Below are 21,687 nucleotides of genomic sequence, written 5' to 3' on the forward strand. Positions count from 1 at the left end.
GATTTTCTTTGAGTCTCTCACTTTTTTTCATTTGTGTTTGTGGGATTTGGATGGCTGTCCCTGATATAAATTAGCTTTTTGTCTCCATTCCTCTAGGATATATCACTTTTTTTACAACCAAACTTGAAGCAAGTAGGATAAAGTATATGTCATAAAATATGCAATGACTTAACTGATTAGTGAGGTGGTCTTTCCTAGTCCTGTGCCAATATATATTCAGAATAATAAATCCTATGTAACATCATGCATCACAAGCTTTATTTTGGTTTTCTGTGGTAAAACCAAGCATTTATACAGTAGAAAGATGGTTGAGAGAGTGTTTTTCTGTTACCATATTTTATCATCAACCTTTTCATCTCTATTAGAGTTGATAATATGGGATTCATATTTAACTGGGATATATAGATTATCAGTTCATCTATGTTGCTCAGACTGGTCTCAAACTCCTGGCTTCAAGAAATCCATCTGCCTCAACCTCCCAAAGGGCTGAGATTAGGGGCATGAACCACCACACCTGGCCAAAATTAATGATTTTAATCTTCTTTCTGTCAAGCACAAATCAAAGTTGTTAATTATAAGCCAAATTGGCCAATTTAAATCAATCTTACCTTGCCTTCCCTCCTTCCTTCTGTCCATCCGTCCGTTTCTCTCTCTCTCTTTCCATCTTCTACTCTCTAGAATAAAAATAATCACGGATTAGGCAAGAGGTCAAGAAGAAAGATAAGGGCTTGGATGTTTAGGAAACTGTATTTTAAGCTCTTTCAATTAGTTAAAAATTGATTATCTTTCTACTTTTCTAGTGAATACTAAATTTCTCATAAACACAAGACCTCTTAAAATATAAACAACAAAATCAAAGATAAAAATCAGTAGGGCTTAGCTCTAATTTTCTAAAAATCAATTTTTATTATTTTTCATTTTACAAATATGTGCTATACTAGATGCTTTAGATTTTAATATAATTTTGTAATTTCCCATATACTTGGTTCCAAATAGTTCCAACGTATAGGTCTGTGTAGCTAATTGCCTTTCTTGATTCCCTTTCAGATTTTCAAACAGTGTTTACAATTTTTTCTTGTTACTTGTTTGTTCCACTTTTTTGCTTTTAATGTCCCTTCCTTAGATGTCTCAGCCAAGAAGTGTATCACATTGACACCAACTTAACTCATGACTGCAGGCTGGCTTTCCAATCCATTAGTGCCCTCCACAAGTCAAGTGTTGGACCGCAGGAAATGAAGAAGTAGAGCTTTGGTTTACATATGTTGACGTGAACAACTCAGTTGCACCCGTTATGAGAGTAACTGCTCAGCTCATGATGAGTGAATAGGTCATCCAGCAAGAAACAGAAAACACAGAAATGGACCTTCTTTGGGAGCAGGGTAGCAAGGTGCTGACAGCTTAATGAATGACTTGTCTGTTATGACAGTAGGACACCTAGCAATGCCAAGAGCAAATATTTGAAAGAATATGCAATGCAGGAAGTGTATGTATGTTCTATATATAGGACACGTAGATTGCCTGTATCACTAACAGATGGGCAGCATTTGAGAAATCTTATTTTATAATGTGCAACATCACTCCTGTCAGATACACTTTGAGATTTGCGGATTAATGGAGCATGGCACTCAGAGTAAAATGGGAATTCCATTGTATGTACTGAGGGACTGGGGGTTTTAGGGATAGATGAGCTCAACAGAGAATACTGTCCATATTTTTTAGAGGTATAACTCTGATTTCATTTATAATTTAATAATAAACAGCTGCAGACACCATGTCAGATGAAATAGGTAAGTAGATAATTTTGTGATGTGTCTTTGGATAACATTAAATAGTGAAACCATGGCTAAAGGAGCCAAGTGATTAGATGGATGAGGAGTTCACTTTTAGTTTCTAAACCAAGAAATTCACCAACATTAATTTTGAAGGGCAATAAAATTAGTTAGCTTGCAAAAAATGGTATTTTTTATAAATGGACTCACTTTGGAGCTAAGACTCAGATAATTTTAATTAAATTCAACTGAGATAGGTGACTGAGAGATGGTTCTTTTAATTTATTTTTATTTTTATTTTGAGACAGAATTTCCCTTTGTTGCCCAGGCTGGAGTACAGTGGCGAGATCTCGGCTTACTGCAATGTCTGCTTCCTGGGTTCAAGTGATTCTCCTGTCTCAGCCTCCCCAGTAGCTGGAACTATAGGTGCGTACCCCTAAATTTTTTGTATTTTTAGTAGAGGCAGGGTTTCACTGTGTTTGCCAGGATGGTCTCGATCTCCTCACCTCGTAATCTGCCTGCCTTGGCCTCCCAAAGTGTTGGGATTAACAGCAGTGAGCCACTGCATCTGGTTGAGAGATGGTTCTTGAATAGACCCTGACACTCTTATTCACTCTGGTATGGGATCTTGTAAATACATTTGTTAACCATAGTAAATAAGCATGGAGACAAAATTAGGCCCACCATCTATTAGAGATTAATGACCATTTTGGAGTCTCGTGGTTAACAAACGTATATAGACTAGATTCTGACGTATTTCTTATTATAGAGGTCAAGAAGAGGATGGGTAACCGGTAAATATTTGAAACCCCCAGTTATTCATGGAAATTTCATGAGTGCTAACTCATTAGCCAGATCCTATCATAGACAAGCCTCTCTCTCTCCTCATTGCTGTGTTCATCCCCACTCATTATTCATTCGTTTTTACTGGCAGATGGCTCAGTACCAGGTGCTTTGCTGCATGTCCTAGTGAATAGCATATTGCCTTCAGAAATGCTCTGTGTCAAAATTCTTTTCTTTTAGAAAAAATATATGGATTACTGTTCTTAGCTTTCCATTCATTCTCTAGCAACTCTGTTAACATCACAGACTTCTCAGAGCGTGGCTGAGGAGGCATTTCTTCCAGCCACACAACAATTCCACAGAAATAAAGAAGGGCTCAAGCTAGTAAGATCTCACACGAGGCCGGGCGCGGTGGCTCAAGCCTGTAATCCCAGCACTTTGGGAGGCCGAGACGGGCGGATCACGAGGTCAGGAGATCGAGACCATCCTGGCTAACACAGTGAAACCCCGTCTCTACTAAAAAATACAAAAAACTAGCTGGGCGAGGTGGCGGGCGCCTGTAGTCCCAGCTACTCGGGAGGCTGAGGCAGGAGAATGGCGTAGACCCGGGAGGCGGAGCTTGCAGTGAGCCGAGATCCGGCCACTGCACTCCAGCCTGGGCGACAGAGCGAGACTCCGTCTCAAAAAAAAAAAAAAAAAAAAAAAAGATCTCACACGAAGCTGGTACAATATGGGTTTGCCACAGACGTTAGGTCGCTTTCTCTGTGCAGTCAGGTCTCAACATCTGGTGCAAACTACTTGGCAGAGGCAACAGAATGATATCTGGCTTTCAAATCATCAGGGCACAATCATTTGGCCTCACGAAGTGATCTAATTAGATAAGAAATCTCAACACTATTGAAACATGGTTACTATGATGTTTGCAATACAATAGGTCTTTACAGTTCAGGCTAACTGGCCTCACTTCGCCTACAGGGTTATCTTTTAGTTGTTTTTTCAACATATGCCTTAAGTAAACTATCACAAAACTGACCACATAAATAAGCATCAAATAAATTTTATGTAAAAAATTTGGTTCTTCCTTTCTCACTGTGAGCCTTAACTCTCTACAAGAAATAGCTCTGCCATGGCATTATCTCAGAGCCCGGCAATGGAGCCATCCCTAACTCTTCACATTATCCCTGTGGGTTTACCTGGTCACCCCCTGGGCATTGTCAATTATTTATGAATAGTGCCTCTCATTTCTATTCTCTCTGGTTTCATTCCAGGTCAGGTCTTCATAATCAGGGGCTTAATCAACATTACATATGGTATATTTATTTAAACATTCTTGAAGACTCTTGTTAGAGAGCATCATGGTACAAGTCTCTTGTTTGCAATTCAGCTGAATGAAGACTTAAGCCATATGTCTATATAGATAAACACTATGACAAGTGAGAGTCTGAGATGATAGGGCTCTCCCATGATGAAAGGGTTTGTGGGCCCTCAAAAGAGCTGGAAATAGAGGTGTAATGTTAGAGACAGTGGTTCTCCCACAGTGTCCCCTGTAATAATAGTTGTAAATTATTCTCTTATTTTTGGCTCCCTTGGGTTGAGCCTGAAAAAATTATAAATATATGAACACAGTCAAATGACAGGCAATAGATATTGCAACACTTACGATATTGCAACACTTACGGGAGGGAAAGAGCTAATTTTCTTAATTTAAAAATCTCATACAAGTCACTGAAATAAAACAAAATCATCCAGTAGAAATATGGTCAAGGCATAGGAGCAGATGGCTCCCATGGATTTAAAGATAAATTGAACTCAAAGAGGAAAATGTCCCAAATCAAAATTAAAAGTATAAATTTTTATTTTCTTATAAATTAGTAAGGATCAGAAAGTGTAGTGTTAGAAGGTGTAGAACTATACTCACATGTTGCAGGGAGTAGAAACTCTTATGAGGTACAATTTGTCAAAAGTTATAAAAATTTAAATAGACATATTTTGGTAGAGAATTCCACTTGGCTATAGATTAGATGTGCATGGAAACATATGTACGAGAATGTATATGTATTATTGCTTATGAGTTTAAAAGACTAAGAAACAACCTGAACATCCAGCAATAGGGGATTTATAAATAAATAATGGTAACTCCATTGAATGAAATAGTATGCAGTTACAGCTGTCAAAAAGAACAAGGAGGCTCTGTACGTACCAAGACAAACTGACTTCCACGATAAGGTAAAAAATGCAAAATAGAGAATAGTGTGTATAAGATTCAAGTTGCATTAAAAAGGAAAGTTATTACCGATTTTAGCATATGCCCATATTATCCAATGGATGTTTACACAAAAACTTGGTATGTGTGACTACATCTTGGGTGCAGAAGCAAGGGGCCAGAAGTCATTGGCAGAAAGAAAATATAATTTTCACTGAATACTTATTTGTTGTCTTTAAAATTTTCACTTTTGCATGTATTCATGTAACCTTTCAACAAATTGAAATATACATGTACAATGCATATTTTTTAAAATTTCATATATTGATACAGTGCATATTTATTACAAATTTATATGATAATATGCAATTATTAAAATACATGTAAAATAAAACACTCTCAGCCTTTTCCACGGTGTCATTTGAAGGTATCACAAAGTGTCTGATTCATGCTGGGAATAACGTGATACAGGTAAGAGAATCAGAAGCATGTAGAAATACCTTTCAGCTACAGTAGCTCTTAAGAGAACAGAATTCAATCGGCAGGACAAAGACCAGAAATTCAGTCACATGGTGGTAGAGATGACAAGCAGTAACCTGATAAAGTTACAAATGTGGTGGCTTCATTTAAGCATTCTCAGAAACTGTAGTTGGAGAAAAATTTGTGAAAGTCTTTTCATGTTTTGCAGTTAAGCTAGATGAAGACTGAAATCATTGTTCACAATTAATGCTTGTATGCCCCGTTTTGTAAACATCACTGGAAATAAGTACTCTCCTAAAATCAGGAGGCGCAGGCTAAAATGAGGCTGGCTCAACAGAGGCCAACCAAGAATTTGGAGGGAACGGGGCTGGTGTGTTCCAGACAACAAGTCACATGTCACCCAGTTTATCTAAGTGTATGGTGCCCTCTGAGTTTGTGCCCCCTTACGTATGTTACATTCTGTCTAATGATGCAGTCATATTGTTTTTCAAAATTCAAAATATCTTTATGTTTCTATAAGGGTCTGTGCTTGACACAGATCCTGGCCTGTTGAAATGACCATTTTAAAATTCCCTTTTCTACAGTGCTCAGTACTAAGAAAAATTTGGAGAAACTGTACTGGCATACAATTTATCTACGTACAATTCACCTAAAGTTTAGGAAGAAAGGAATCCAATCAAAAAGAGTTACCATGAGATCCTGATGACCAATAACTGGGCAATTTCCTATTCTCTCAAATCTGGTTGGTAGGAAATTTACATCTACGAGTGAATTAGTCTCTAATTGGTAGAAACTTAAGTTATAGGAAATGATGTATCTTCTTGGTAAGAGGGGAATTTCTGCACTTGCTCTTTTCTGCTGCTTGCCTCTAAAAATCATGATGGTAAAGAGATAGACGTTTTGATTCTCACTTGTTTTTATTTTTTGCTATTGATTTTGATTTCTTCCTTCCTTCCTCCCTCCAGCTCTTTTCCTATTAAGAAAGAGGATTTAACCACAGATCTATTTATCCTGTTCTGTTAGTTTTTACTTTGACCCAGTGAGCATAATCATCCTGCTTCATTATAAAAAGAGAACAAGAGAACTTTGAAAAAAGAAGGGCCAACCTCCCATAAATACCACTGTTTTTCATGAAGGCTGTGTCCACTGGATGGCTAGCAAGAGTCAATTGAGCAAGTTTCTCTGTAATGAGAACATAGATGTCTAACTATCCCAGCTGCTCGGGAGGCTCAGGCAGGAGAGTTGCTCGAACCTGGGAGGCGGAGGTTGCAGTGAGCTGAGATTGTGCCACTGCACTCCAGACGGGGCAACAACAACAACAACAAAAAACAAAACAAAACAAAAAAAACTTCGTGTAATGTTTTAGGACGCACTTTCCTGACCTTAGACTTAAAAGTATCATTGCAGAAAGCAAATCATTTTCCTGTCTTTTCAGAATTCTGCTCCAACTCCTAGTCTCAAAATTAGTTTATACCAAATGCAGATGACAATTTGAATCTCCACAGCATCTGGGAATTCAACCGAACAACTTTCATGGCTACTGCTTTGAGTCATGAGCCGGACGCACTCTCCTTTTGGTTATTTCTGCTCTCCTTTAGCTGTTTACTTATTCTCATGTGCATAATTCCTTCCAGCAGGCTCCATTTCTATCCCACTCACCCTGGCTGCTGCACCTTCTAACCATTACACTGCACCCTTGGAAACCTCATTCCATCATCTACAATTGCCCTGCACCTTCAAAATTCTAAAGAAAGAGTGCTCTACATTTTACATTTCCCATTTATTTATTTATTTCCATAGAGAAAAGATCTCACTTTGTTGACCAGGCTTGTCTTATACTCCTAGCCCCAAGTGATCCTCTTACTTTGACCTCCCCAAGTGCTAGGATTACAGGCACGAGCCACCATGCCCAGTTTCCACTCCTTAACTTACATAATAGTAGCAACATCACTTCTCTTTGATTGTCCTTTTTTGTGAAGGCTACTCATTCTTTCAGGCCTCACACGCCACGGGACTGAGAAGCACTATGGCAAATGTCCTAGCCCTCACTACCTTCTTCAGCCCATCTGTATTTCTGCAATTGCCTTTCCCTCCCGTCCTCCGCACCAACTCCTCCAAACTTCCACCACCTTCCCTGAGAAAACTCCACCCCTTTCTCTCACCAGGTATCTTGCCCTTTGCTCAGTCACCTCTTCAGCTTCCTGCCCGACTAATCACCAGAATGAATTGCTCTGTGCCCCTCCTCCTCCCTCTTGGAAGAAGTCAGTTCCTTTCTGCAAAATTAGACTGATACATCCACATTTGCTTTCCATTCCATTCCTTTCTGAATCAGCAACAAAACTCAGAAACTGGGTTTCTTTAGTCAAGTATCTCATTCCTGCATGCTCCCTCTCCTTCCTTAGCCTTTTGGCCTCTATTAGCTTAAAAACAAAAACAAAACACCGAAATAATGAAACCAAGCTCTTTCCCCCTACCTCTTTATGCTTTCAGTCCCCGATCGAGCTAAAAATCTAGCATTGTCATTGGATTCTTGTGCTTCTTTATCCACATCATTATTTTTCCAGTTCTATAAACCAGTGCTTTTTAAAGTTCAAAGTGCTTTTGATTTAGTTGGAGATTTTGCTGGAAAGCAGATCCTGATTTGCTTGGTCTGAAGTGTGGCCGTGTTGCTGCATTTCTAAGACGTTCCCAAGCACTGCAGGCACTACTACTCTACATTTCACCCTTGCGGTGGGGATGAAAGAAAGACAGATGCCTCCAAAATACTTTGTAAGATGTTGAGAGCAATATTCAAAAGAATAACACACATATATTTTTCATAAGTTATATCCAATTACATTGAGAGAATGTTTTAATCCTAATACGGATAAAGCAATCACTATAATTTTCCTGACAACTTACTAGGTGCTATGGCATTTCATTTATCCAGATGAACAAAGTGGGCTTTAAAGAGGTTAAACAGTGGGTCAAACTAACAAAAAATAAACATGGTTTGCATAATTATTGTTATAGTAATAAGAATCCATGTCTTAAAATATTTTAAATTTATACTCCAGTTCCCCTTTTATTTGTTACCTTCCTCCCCTATTTCCCTTGAATAATATAACTTGGTTTTAGAAATTAACTCTTTTGTTTTTAGAGAGAACAAATTATTTTCAGTTTCTCTAAAAAATAGGAATACAGTAAACAAAGATTTTAACTGGACAAGATGCTAATAAATTAAAATATAATCACATTCTGAGGTCAGATTGATGAAGTTGGAATTATGACTTTACCTCCTAATGTGTGATCAAATTACTTAACTTCTCTGTGCCTCAGTTTTCTCATAAAATGTAAGGCAGTGACAAAACCTCATAGACTGTGATGAAATGAAGTTAAACCTCTAAAACACTTACAAAATTAACTAACGCATGGCAAGTGATGAATGCATGTGTGTAGTTATTATTATTACTATTATTATTATCAAGGCATTTTAAAAATTCTGCTCCTGGGATGGTGTCTGTGATTACCCTACTGGGACAGAAAAGTAAGATTTAGCCAAATGATCCATCATCTGGGTTTGTTAGTTTTGTCTGCAGACTGAGTCTGAATAAATCCCTTGGTACTTGAAATTCTACAGACCAATTTCTCCCCCATCTCTAATCCTCTCCAAGAAGATAGAGCAGTTAATGAATTAGCTTGATCTATCTCCTAAGCTGTACTGTCATCAGCAAATTACCCCAAAGAATATTATAAATGGATGTTACAAATTAGAAATCATGTCCTTAAATTACTTCCTTCCTCCCTCTATTCTCTTATTTCAAAACCTTGCAAATCTACTACCAATCAACTTTGCTCCGTTGGACAAAATGTAATCAGGCATTTCTTATTTAGAATTGTGCATGAAAAGCTCTGTAGTAGGATTTGTAGATTTGTTTGCTAAGATTATCCAATGATTTCAACTGTAACAATTATTTAAAAAAAAAAAAAAACACCTGATTATACTGCCATCAGAGGATTATCATAGGATTAGAATCACTGATACTGTGAATCTCTGTGATTCTTACTGATTTCACTTATGATTTGCCTGAGTTGATATAATTGGCAGATTCACATTTCTTTTTCTACTTAACTGCTAACGGGGATTCATATATGCCCCAAATCATTTTTTATACTTACAAAGATATAAAGGTCATAGTGTCTATTAGCAAAGATGGAAGGTGATTTCCTCATACTGACAGATATGAAACAAGCTTGCATTTTCTTTTGACAAATGGTAAATTTATAAAACTGCGGTTGCCCTTGAAGTTAATGAAATAAAAGACTTTATTTTCTTCTATCAAGTGAGCCTCAGAAAGTTACGTGTCTTGCCTCATATCACAGAGGGGCAGTTAGGGCAGAAACAGTAGATCAATGTTTGTTTTATATGGTTACATTGCTTCTGAATGAACGCCAACATTTAATTTGACTTCATTTGAGCTATCATTCACAATTTGGGATAAAATCAACATAGCAAAGAAATACATAATTACTGCTGTCATTTAATTTTGATGAAAATGTGGTTTGCATTATTGTTTTGTCAGGGTGCATTTTGTTTACAGCTTTCTTAATTCACTTAGGACTGCCTATACAAATGTCTGCACAAGAAATATTTACACACAGCTATTGCTGCCCTGCTATGGCCTGTGTTTGTTCAGATTCCAAATATTTTCATCTGTGTAAGTTTCCTTTGGATGAAACTGTGAAAAATGGAGGCTAAGTCTATTAAAGATGGAAGAACACATTCACAGGCGGCTACTGTCTTCCAGAAGTCCCAGTACAATAATTTAAGGGAATAGAGGAGAAAAAAAAACGAAACCCACAAGAATAAAGAGAATGGGTCAGTAGACAACAGAGATAGAATGTCAGGGCATAAAAGTAAGATAGAGTAGTGATAAATGACTTAGCAAGATAAAAAAGCTGAATTTTAGTTTGCTACTGGGAAAAGCTATGAAGTAATCTCATGTTCATTGCAGAACTTCTCCTCAAATCTGAAACTGGAAACAAAAAAATTCTGGAGAAGAGGGTAAAGGAAATATTATCACAGGGGAATTGGTCAACCATTTGAAAAGGAAGAAATAGTTTGTTAACCAGATCCTCTTGCTAGTATGCACAGCCTAGAGATTGTGGAGTCAGTATTTCAGCTGAGTATTAGAGATGCATTTGCTGGAGACAGTAAACCAAATGGCCTCTAGCCTAGGAAACAACAGGAAAAGCTAATAGTTAGCAATGAGAGTATCATGTGGAAAACAGGCATTGATTACACGTTTGTGACGTGAATGTTTAGATTCCCAGATTTCTACTCTACTTCCAGAATTCTGGCAACATCAGTCAGATTCAGCTACATAGCAAATGACCCAAAATGTAGTTGGTTAGAACAGTCATTGTATTTTACTTATGATTCTGTGGGTCAGCTGGGCAGTTCTTTCGAGAAAACACGTGGAATATATGCAAGACAAATGTGGTGTTAAATTTTCAGAAAGCAAAGCCGTCTTCTGTGAATTAAAAATATGGTTACATAGTGAAAACTTTAATAGACAACAAAATTGAAGAAAGCAACCAGAAAGTAGAAAATACAAGTGCTGAATAATACAAGAATGAAGTAAATAAAGTTATAGCAATAGTCTATAGTTCCAGCTGCTAGATAGTGGGAATTTCAGAATGAAAAATAATGACACAGAGAATGTTAGCATTTCAATGAAGACATAGACTGAGGCCAGTAAACCTTTTCTGCAAAGGACCAGATACTAAATATATTAGGGTTTATGAGACATATTTCATCTGTTGTATATTCCTTGTTTAGTGGTTTGCTTGTCTTTACAATCCTTTAAAAAGGTAAAACTGTTTTTAGATTACTGGCTATAAACAAATATGTCACAGACTAGATTTGGCCCTGATTGGGCAGTAATTTGACAACTGCTGGTATAGAGAATTACACAAGCTTTTCTCCTGCCAAAACAATAACAACAACAACACTATAAACTACAGGTGTCTTCTCTCTGTACATGCACAGAAATGTGAAGGAACTAAATATTACTGGAAGCTCTCTTCCAGGATAAGCAAAGATCAAAAGCTGCTCACCCACGTGAAGCCATTGTCCAAGAACTGGGTAAATACTGCTAGACTACTGGGCCTGACAAAGGCAAAGGATGTCTGCTAGATCAAGGAGAGAACAATAGATATTTCAACAGCCATGTAGACTGCCATGACCTGCTAGAACTTTGGAAGCCTTGAAATCAAAGCTACTTCCCTTTACCCACTAAATCTCAGCCATGGAACTTTTATGCATTATGGCGTATATGGAGAGCAAGCCTAGAGTTGGACTGGAAAGATATACAGATATTTCCATCTTATCCTGTAAGACCATGAGAAAAAGATTTTTAAAAAACAGTGAAAAGATGCTGCCTGACATTGACTGAGATGTAGCAATCTCAGTCAGACATTGCTAATACTGGCAAGGCATTAAATAACTAGCACTAGTATGTTAAAGAAAATAGAGAAAAAAATATGTACAAAATGAAGGAAAGGATGGCTGGAAATGTCCAATAGAGAAAAGAAATTCATTTATAAAAAAGATCAAGTGAAAACTCTAGAACTGAAAAATATAATCCTTAAATTAAACATTATAGAATAAACTTAACAGACAACATACAGCATAAGAAGGACCAGTGAACTTAAAAATGGGTAAATAGAAAATGATCAAAGGTGAAAATAGGGAGAAAATGTATTAAGAATAAAAAATAAACAAAAAACAAAAATACCAGAACCAAGTGGGAGAGACATATAGGATAATAATAAACAGTATAACACACATGTAATTGAAGATCCAGAGGAAACAAACAGAAAAAGAAGAGATAGCTATTTTTTAATGTTATTTCATTTGTATAGATGTATGGGATACAAGTATAATTCTGTTGCATGGATATATTGTATCTTGGTGAAGTCAGAGCTATTAGTGTATCCATCACTGGTTAAATTGGCTTTGATAAAGAATTTCCTAACACTCTTTAAACTCTTCATCTCAAAGATCCAAGAAGCTCAATGAATTCTGAATATAGTACAAAACAACATCTAGGCACATCATTGTGAAATGTCTGAAAAACAATCTTAAAAGAAGGAGCAAAACAAGCATATTGCATTCAAGGATAAAACCATAAAGTTGACTATTTCGCTCTATAAAGGACACTATGAAAGCAAAAAGATAATGGAATAACATCTTTAAATTGCCGAAAGAATACAAAAAGCAAAAAACCCTGCAACTCTAGAAAAAAAATTCCTCAAAAATGGTGATAAAATGAGGCTATCTTAAGACATTTCGAAATCAAAAGAGAAACAGTATGCCAGACAAGATTCTACATTATTTTAGGGAAGCTATTCATTAGAGGTTCTAAATGTACAGTTTTAAAAGAATATTTGTTTTAAAAAACAGTTTTAAAAGAAGAAGAAATTCAAGGAATAGTGAATCTAATATAGTGTGATAAAATGACATCTTTAAAAAAGGAAGTAGAAACAAATCTGAATGGTTGATTTAGAAGTAGCCACTTTTGTGATGTTAAATGCTTATTCTTGTGAAAAACTGTACATTTTACTCATTGTACTAAATCAACATGGTGAAACCAAAAATACAAAAATTAGCCAGGCATGGTGGTGGGCACCTATAATCCCAGCTACTCGGGAGGCTAAGACAGGAGAATCACTTGAACCAAGGAGTTGGTGGTTGCAGTGAGCCAGGATCATGCCACTGCACTCCAGCCTGGCGACAGAAAGTCCTCATTAGATTTTGAACCTCCTTGAACACTCATTTTCCTATTTACATACTAAATGGAGACAAGTGAGCAAGCGTTTTGACCATTTTGTATTCAAATTGACCTTATTCAAGTTTGGAATATTAAACTCAGATATTCTAAAATATCTGAGTTACTTAGGTACACTTGTATTTTAAGGTTAGAATTAGCCAGCTAATTGCCTCTTCATTACAACAGAGCAAGCCAAAATCCAGCCTCAATCTTGACGTAGTGTTTCTTAGCGGTCCCTTTCCAACCCATCACTGGCTGCATGGACTTCTTTAAGACACCTAAGTATTTTCCATTCTTTAAAATCTGTACTTGGACTCCTTACATGAAAGAGTGTCTAAAGGAAGACAATTGTATTTCTGAACTCCAGAGGTAGTTCAGGAGAACCATTGCTAGAGTCAGTTCTTATTCTATCCTGATGGTTTTTTCACTATAGGAGACACTGGTTTGGTATCCAGAAGATGGTAAACAATACTTGATCTTTCTCAGTTTAGAGAAGTATTGTCAATTCACAACCACTCATAAAAGTTATACGTAACATGAGTTCTATGTAATGGGCTGTTCATCTCCAATGAGCGCTTGTACTTAGATGTACTTAGATGTACTGGCCTGGCTTTTGCTATGGTTTATATGAATTCTCATAAGAAATCAAAGGACTGGAGGTCATTTCCTTCTTGTAGCTTATGAAAGAACAGTTGGTTTTGCAGGAGATAAACCCAACATCTCTATACCTCTACTCACTCCTCTTCATGTTCTCGTCAAACCCCAACCTCATGTGATGACATAGACATCATCTACCGAAGATGCCTACACCTGCTCTCCAGTAGACAAAAACCATGCTCTATCTGGGCAGTCCTCGGCTACAAGCTTGTCTTATCTTCACACACCACCATCCTGACCCTGTGAGACAAAGACTATCAACAGTGCTGGGCACTGGTAAAGCCAGCATTCCCCTCTTGACTGATAACAGGGAGATGCATGAATTGGTCTTTTCAGCCAATCTCATGGTGTCCAGCCAGAGCTTATCTTCAGTTTTAAGGAAGGAAAAACTGAAGTTGGCTAAAAGCTTTTCTTTATTCTCTCTTGCCTTGATATTCTATAAGTCACCAGGGGAGCTAAATATTGCAAAATCCTGTCATGAAAGAGCAGGCTGATAAACTGAAAAATAAAAACAGATGTGGAGCAAAGAAGGCTTATGGACATTTGTTTCTTGCTTTGGACTGGTTCAAGTGCTGGGAATCTTTATTTCTACTCCCACTAAGAAAAATCTAATATTTCCTCTGCTTCTGACTATCACAATCCTTGGATAATTCACATCTTTGGATAATCACCTCTCCCACATTGAAGTCAAAATAAAGTGATGGGAAAATGCAAAATAAAAATAATAAGTGACATTTATTGCATGTGTATGTGCCAAACACTCCGCAGGCAATATTTCATTTAAACAGGGAGAAAGCTCATATTCTAAGGCCTGATGGCCTGGAGTCAAATCCTAGCATTAGTGCTTACTAGCTGAGTAACCTTGAGCAAGTTACTCGAGTTGTTTTTGTCTGTTTCCTTACCTGTGCAAGGAGAATAACAATACCTTTACCACCCTCTTAAGGGTCTTGAATGGATTAAAATAGTTAATATTTAAAAATTGCTAAAAACAGTATCTGCCTATTGTAAACCCTCAATATGAATAGACTGTTAATCTTATTATATGCAATGAAATAGGTAGTGTTATCAATCCTCATATTTTATATGAAGAACTAAATCTCAGCGAGGTTAGGTCACATGGGAATTATTATGCATTACTGGAATCACAGCCCTCATCTGTTGGATTCCACAGCCCAAATACTTAACCATGATGCCATACAGTAGAATTTTCAAGGCAAAGTCAAAATGGAGATGCCACCAACCTATGAACACCACTGTGATTTCTACATGTTAGGCAAATATATAATTCAGCCCTTAGTCTTGATGTTTTACCTTCACAGATTTGAATATGAATTCTACAGATTTCCCCTCAGATTTCTATTTGCTACATGAAGGCATAACTGCTATTAGGACCCTAGGATCTGAGGAATCAAAATGATGTCAGGGCCAGGTCTGGTGGCTTACACCTGTAATCTCAGCATGCTGGGAAGCCGAGGTGGGTGGATCGCCTGAGTCAGGAGTTCGAGACCAACCTGGCCAACATAGTGAAACCCCATCTCTACTAAAACTACAAAAGTTAGCCAGGCGTGGTGGCATACACCTGTAATCTCAGCTACTTGGAAGGCTAAGGCAGGAGAATTGTTGAAACCAGGGGTGCAGAGCTTGCAGTGAGCTGAGATCCCGCCACTGTACTCCAGCCTGGGAGACAGAACGAGACACCATCTGAAAAAAAAAATGCCATCAGTTTTGCAAAGGCACTAATATCTAAGTAGCCTAAGAGTGGAGCGTTGATCTCATCCCATGGAAGGACTAACTAGAAAAGGTGGATACTACATCATCATCACCCTGCTTCTCCTGAGATTTATCATATTGAATTTTATTGGCTACAAGTTACAGAAGACCCAACTCATAACAATGTATTGATAATAAAGTGTTCACTATCTCACATGTCAAGAATTTGTAAGAGCAGATGTTTCCAGGGTTCAGGTGATTCAGTAACACAAGGACGTTATTTTCATCCTTTCCCCTCACCACATGTAGCTTATTTCCTCTTATCTCCAGCCTTGTCTTCATATGTGGCATGACGGCTATAACATCAGCTTGATTTTTTTTTTTTTTTTTGAAACAGGGCCTTGCTCTATTTCTCAGACTGGAGTACAGTGACATGATCACAGCTCACTCCAGCCTTGAATTCCTGGGCTCAAGCCATCCTCCCGCCTCAGCCTCCCAAGCAGCTAGGATTACAGGCATGCACAACCACACTTGGCTAATTTTTAAAATTTTTCTAGAGACAAGGGTCTCATTCTGTTGCCCAGGCTGGTCTTGAACTCCTGAGTTCAAGCGATCCTCCTGCCTCAGTCTCCCAAAGTGCTGAGATTACAGGTGTGAGCCATTATACCCAGTCTCAGCTCGATTTTTAACTGAGCTCATGACCCCTCTTTAAAACCAGTTTAGATGTAGGACTAATTTCTTACCACTGCTATATGAAAGTGGAATGTGCATTTTTCAGAAGGGCCTTTTCTTTCTACTTTCCTCCTTACTGCTTTTTCTACCCTTGAGGGATGGCAGAATAGAAATCAGGAAACAGCCCACATTCATCATGACAGGATCTACTATGTCAACACTGAATTGCTTATTATTATATGAAAGAAAGTGACATTTTAATCTCATTTAAGCAACTGCTACTTGGATTCTCTTCCATTTGAATCTCAATCAATATTCCACTGATAGTATCTCTGCTAGTTTCCCCAATAATCCACAGTCAGTATTGCAATTAGAATAATGACTTAAGGCCGGGTGCGGTGGCTCATGCCTGTAATTCCAGCACTTTGGGAGGCCGAGGCAGACGGATCACAAGGTCAGGAGTTTGAGACCAGCCTGGCCAATATGGTGAAACCCCATCTCTACTAAAAATACAAAAAAAATTTAGCCGGGCATGGTGGCACACGCCTGTAATCCCAGCTACTCAGGAGGCTAAGGCAGGAGAATTGCTCGGACCCGGGAGGGGGAGGTTGTGGTGAGCCAAGATCGCGTCACTGCACTCCAGCCTGGGCAACAGAGGGAGACTCCGTTTCAAAAAAAAAAAAAAAAAAAAAAAAAAAAAAAAAAAGGCTTCAGTAGAAATCAATTAATTCCACTGTTCAATGGCTGCCACCATTTTGACTGCACTTAGAATCCATAATCTGTCCCCTGCTTACTTTCTATACATGTCCTACCAACCCCTTGACTCTTACTGCATCTTGTCAATCCTGACCTTCTTTCTGTTCTCCAGGAAAGAAAGCAAAAAGAAAAGGGAATGGGAGGAGAGGGGAGGGGAGGAGAGGGGAAGGGAGGAGAGGGGGGAGGGGGAGGGGAGGGGGGAAGGGAGGGGAGGGGGAGGGGAGGAGGGGAGGGGAGGAGGGGAAGGGGGGGGGAAGGGGGGGAAGGGAGGGGAGGGGAGGGGATGGGGGGAAGGGAGGGGAGGGAAGGGGAAGGGGGGAGGGGAGGGGATGGGAGAGGAAGGGAGGGGAGGGGAGGGGAAGGGAGGGGAAGGGAGGGGAAGGGAGGGGAAGGGAAGAGAAGGGAGAAGAGAGAAGAGGGAAGAGAAAAGAGAAGAGAAAAAAGAAAAAAAAGAAAAGAAATATCATCCCCACTCTAGGAGTTTATGCTTCTTATTCTTTCCCTCCGTCCTGTTTTCCCAAAAAGCTTTATATAATCATCTTCCTAATTCAGAACTGACCTCAGTTACCGTCTTCTCAATAAATCTTTCTTATTTCTTGAGCACCCTTTCTCAGTCACCCCTCATCATTACTCATAACACTGCTTTATTGCCTCATGGCTCTTAACTGTACCTGAAAGTTTCTTTTCTAGTTATTTGTTATATTATATGTCTTCAACCATTAGAGTGTAAGCTCCAGGAAAACTAGGAGCTCATATACCTAGACATATCTGTCTTGTAAAAGCACAGCTCGAAGAAGTTTATATTTTGTCTAGCTCTTAGTTTAATTTTCTGGATTTATTTTCATGCCATTTCATAAGCATTCAGATTGCTGGAGGGTGTATGTTAGCTGGAGTCTTATTACGTAAATGATTTTGTGTTCCCCCTCTATATGTGATGAAGATTTCAAATAGACCATTCTTAAGTTACTCTCGTAATAAAAAACTAAGAGAATTTTAAAATAAAACCATAAAGAAACTTAGAAGGATTGGGGGGGTAAGGAGATAATTGGGAGAATAAACATCCAAAATGATGTCTAATTTGGTTGAAAATAACCAGGATCTACTGCATGACGCTGGGAAAAGATTACTGAAGCTCTTGACTCCTGGCCTGATTTGCAGTCTGACCTTAGGACGCCTGTTACAATTCTCTTAAGTTGGATGGACTCTTCCTAATAAATGCATTGAGAATCTTTAGATACAACAATTTCAAGTCAAGCTTGGAAGCCTTTTCTGTATGATTTTAGTTATCTTTAAAAATTAAAAACAGCTCTGCCTGCACTTGTCTTGTTTCAGCATAGAAATATTCCCAGCAAGTGCTTGCATGAAACAAAATAATCATTTGGAACATGACGATTGAAAAAATGAACTGTGTCTTTTAGCTGCTTGATGACAATCCAATTGTACTGATTTTTAAAAATTAATTTTCTTATTAAATCAGTTTAAAATAATGTATTTTTAAAATGTACCCTTTCCTTATTCATTTCGCATCTGTTTTTTTTTGTTTTTTTTTTTTTTTTTTTTTTTTTTTCTTTTGGTCCATGTACTATGGACTTGGCAAGATGGAGCTATAGTTTCTGTATTTGGATGATGAACAGATAAAGAAGTGTTCCATATAGAAAGCAATGTTTGTTTTTGGAAATTTTACATACTTGCATTCAGTCTCATAATTATATAGATGTTTTCTGCCAGCTTTCTAATGTTTCAAGCCTATTTTTACTCTATTATTTTTCTCTAAGCAGACTTAACCTTAGAAACTGAATAATGACATCCTTCCTAGAAGAAAAAAGTTTCCTCAAATTACTTCAGAGGACTTCCGTTGATGTTTTATTTTCAATAAACCTTGAGGCAAATAGCCACTTTTGAACTTTGCACTTTGCCCTCTGAGTTTCACAACCTGGAGAAAGATCAATACCAGAGTCAAAAGTGTCAGCAAAAAATGAAAATGATATGCACAAATTGTTATTTATACAAGTCCCCTGATTTTGTTTACTGAGTTTAATATAAACTATGCCTTTTGATTAAAAGCAAATGTTCAAGTTCTCTGTAGGGACCTGCTGTTCTAGATGATTATATCTTGTAAAGAAAACTGCAAAGGGCAAGAATTAACATAGAAAAGCAGATGGCTAGCAGGAATTCCTTTGGTATTAAATATACTAAATCGCAGAAGATAATGACGGAGCCATGTGGCTATGTGTGGCAGAAAAGGGGAGAGAATAATTACAACAGACATAATGCTCTATTTCTTAAGGCCTTCTGACATATATATTATTCAAAACTGTTGGCATAGTGTGCCAAAATTAATACAAATTATCATCCTTTTACATTAGCTACTTTAAGTCTTGAAATTCACCACAAAATAAGACAATCAAATACGCACGCAAATATGTTATCTTTAGTGCTGTTGACACTTTAGCTCTTAGAGAAATAATAAAATAAAAAGAAAAAAGAGAAAAAAATTAAATGATGTTTTTCATTTTCCATAGAATTTAATGAATCAGCTTAAAATATTTTATGGGATATTTCATTAACTGAGAAAACTATCATTGTAGGCAGATACGTGAGAAAACCAAGTTACTAAAACTGCATACCCGAGGTGATTCATCATTTGTAAAATCATCAAATTTTATATAGATTTAAAATATACAAGTAAGCCTGGAAGAAAAGGTACAAAATTAATGAGCTTTCTCTGGAGTTGGGCCTATATTTCTTATTTTCCTTATACATTTTTAGTTTTTAAATGTTTCATCAAAGTGTAAGCACTATTTTTGTAATTAAGAGGTAATTATTAAAATGGGTGCTATGCTGTTGATATTTATTTTTAGGCACAAAAAGGAAATGCTATTGAACTTATTAAGATTTTACATCTTTTATAGAATCTGACGAGGCATATGACAATGAATTCCCTACTCGTTTGCTCCCTTTTGGGGTTTCCCACTACTAAGATAGCAAACCTTAACTACTTAAAACAAAAGTATTAATAAACATCTATGATAGATTGTCGTTTTTAAAAAGATTTAGCTTAAATGTTTTTGAATGATACCTAATATACATTTATTTTTGGCTTTAGACAGTGATGGGAATTTTAGGAGTTTATAATTCTTGTCCTCAAGGAGTTTATAGTCTTGCTGGGAAAAACAGACCTGCTATATGAAGTATTTACAGAATAATTAATGAACAATTTGTGTGGTCCTAACCAATTGTGCGGTGAGGTTCCTGAGTTTATTCCTCTTCTCATAGGAATATGTAAGATAATGGTAGACATTTGTGGAATTAATTAAGAAGAACAAATATAGTAAAGCCACAATCAAATTTATTGATGTTGTGTTTAGTGTAGCTCAAATTAATTTCTCTAAAATATGGGAAGTGAAATATGTGCATCTTCTATTTAATTTTAGCTCTCAGGGAATACAAATAAAAACATCCTGATTCTATCATTCAACAAATGTTTAAGATATTTCAATGTAGATAAAATGTTAAATCAAATAAGGATTAAAGCTCAGATGAGAGCCTTTTCAAACAACCTATTGTTGAATGTTTGGTGACTTGTATCCATCAGAGGAATGCTGTGGCCCATGAGTGTCTGTCCTTTGTAAGTGAATCTTCTGTATCATGCCCTCAGGTCTTATGGTGATGTATTACCTCTGCAGGAGTTCTAACTTAAAAACAAAATGACGCAAACAAAAACACCAAATACTTTACTAACAGGGAGACAAAATTAAAATGAGTGGGGGAAAAAAGGCTCAATATCTGTAAGTAATTAAATATCACATTCGTTCTTTGGAATTTAGCAGCCAAGAGATCATGTTTCACTCCATTAATTTGTTCTTTTACTGCTCACTGTAGGAAACAAAGAATGAAAACCAGTTTCCAGATTTCCATCTTAATTAATCCATAATAGCCTGACCAGTAAAATAATCTTCCATTATCAAATTTCAACCAAAGATGGCAACTTTTCCTGGTAAGGGTGCCAAGAAGAAATATTTCAAAATAAAACAATAAACAATACAATGTAACTTGCACCTGGAATTGAAAAAAACCAACTATGGACTGACCAGCTGTGTAGAGTATAGCAAAGAATAACTGCCTTATAACAATTTTATAAGATATCATCCATGTTACTCTGCATAGGATTTCAAAGGGAATGATAGTACACATATTTAGCACCCGTTATAAATTAAATAGGTGTCTTAATCTTTGCTTAGTTGTCACGTTTTACTCTGATTTTACATATATATGTATATCTATGGAGATATATATGTATATATGGAGATTTATATATATATACTCTACATATATATTTATATATATTTTACATACATATATGGAGATTTTACATATATACACACATATATACATATATATGTACATATTTACATATATGTGTGTGTGTGTGTATATATGTGGTGATCTGGCTGCCCAATATCTTAATAATAAGAAACAACAAAAAACTTAGTTTAATGCTTCTGTTTTTACACACACATTATATACACACATATATATGTGCATATATACACGTGTATATATATGTGTGTGTATGTATATATGTGGTGATTTGGCTGCCCAATATCTTAATAACAAGAAACAACAAAAACCTGTTTAATGCTTCTGTTTTCCTACATATAAACAATGTGTGATTATAAACATGCACGGAAGGCAATAATGCCCCTTTAACATGACCTTTAATTTACCTTTGCTTATACAGAAGTCATTTCCTATACCAAACAATAAGTCAGCTGCAATACTGAATGTACAGCTGAAAATTCATTTCATTTATTTTAAATGAAATGGGCAACTGGGGATTCCC

At 36.9% G+C, this 21,687-nt stretch overlaps 1 long non-coding RNA gene across 1 annotated transcript in view; it reads right to left on the reverse strand.

The window, feature by feature from the left end:
- LOC126938332 (uncharacterized) overlaps positions 1–21,687 on the reverse strand; it is a 244,779-nt gene that overhangs the window by 28,634 nt on the left and 194,458 nt on the right. The window contains exon 3 of the long non-coding RNA XR_007720059.1: positions 609–674. This is a non-coding gene — a long non-coding RNA (uncharacterized LOC126938332). The remainder of the gene's footprint in view (positions 1–608; positions 675–21,687) is intronic.

This window comes from Macaca thibetana, chromosome 16 (assembly GCF_024542745.1).
Source record: "Macaca thibetana thibetana isolate TM-01 chromosome 16, ASM2454274v1, whole genome shotgun sequence".
Lineage (NCBI taxonomy): Eukaryota > Metazoa > Chordata > Mammalia > Primates > Cercopithecidae > Macaca > Macaca thibetana.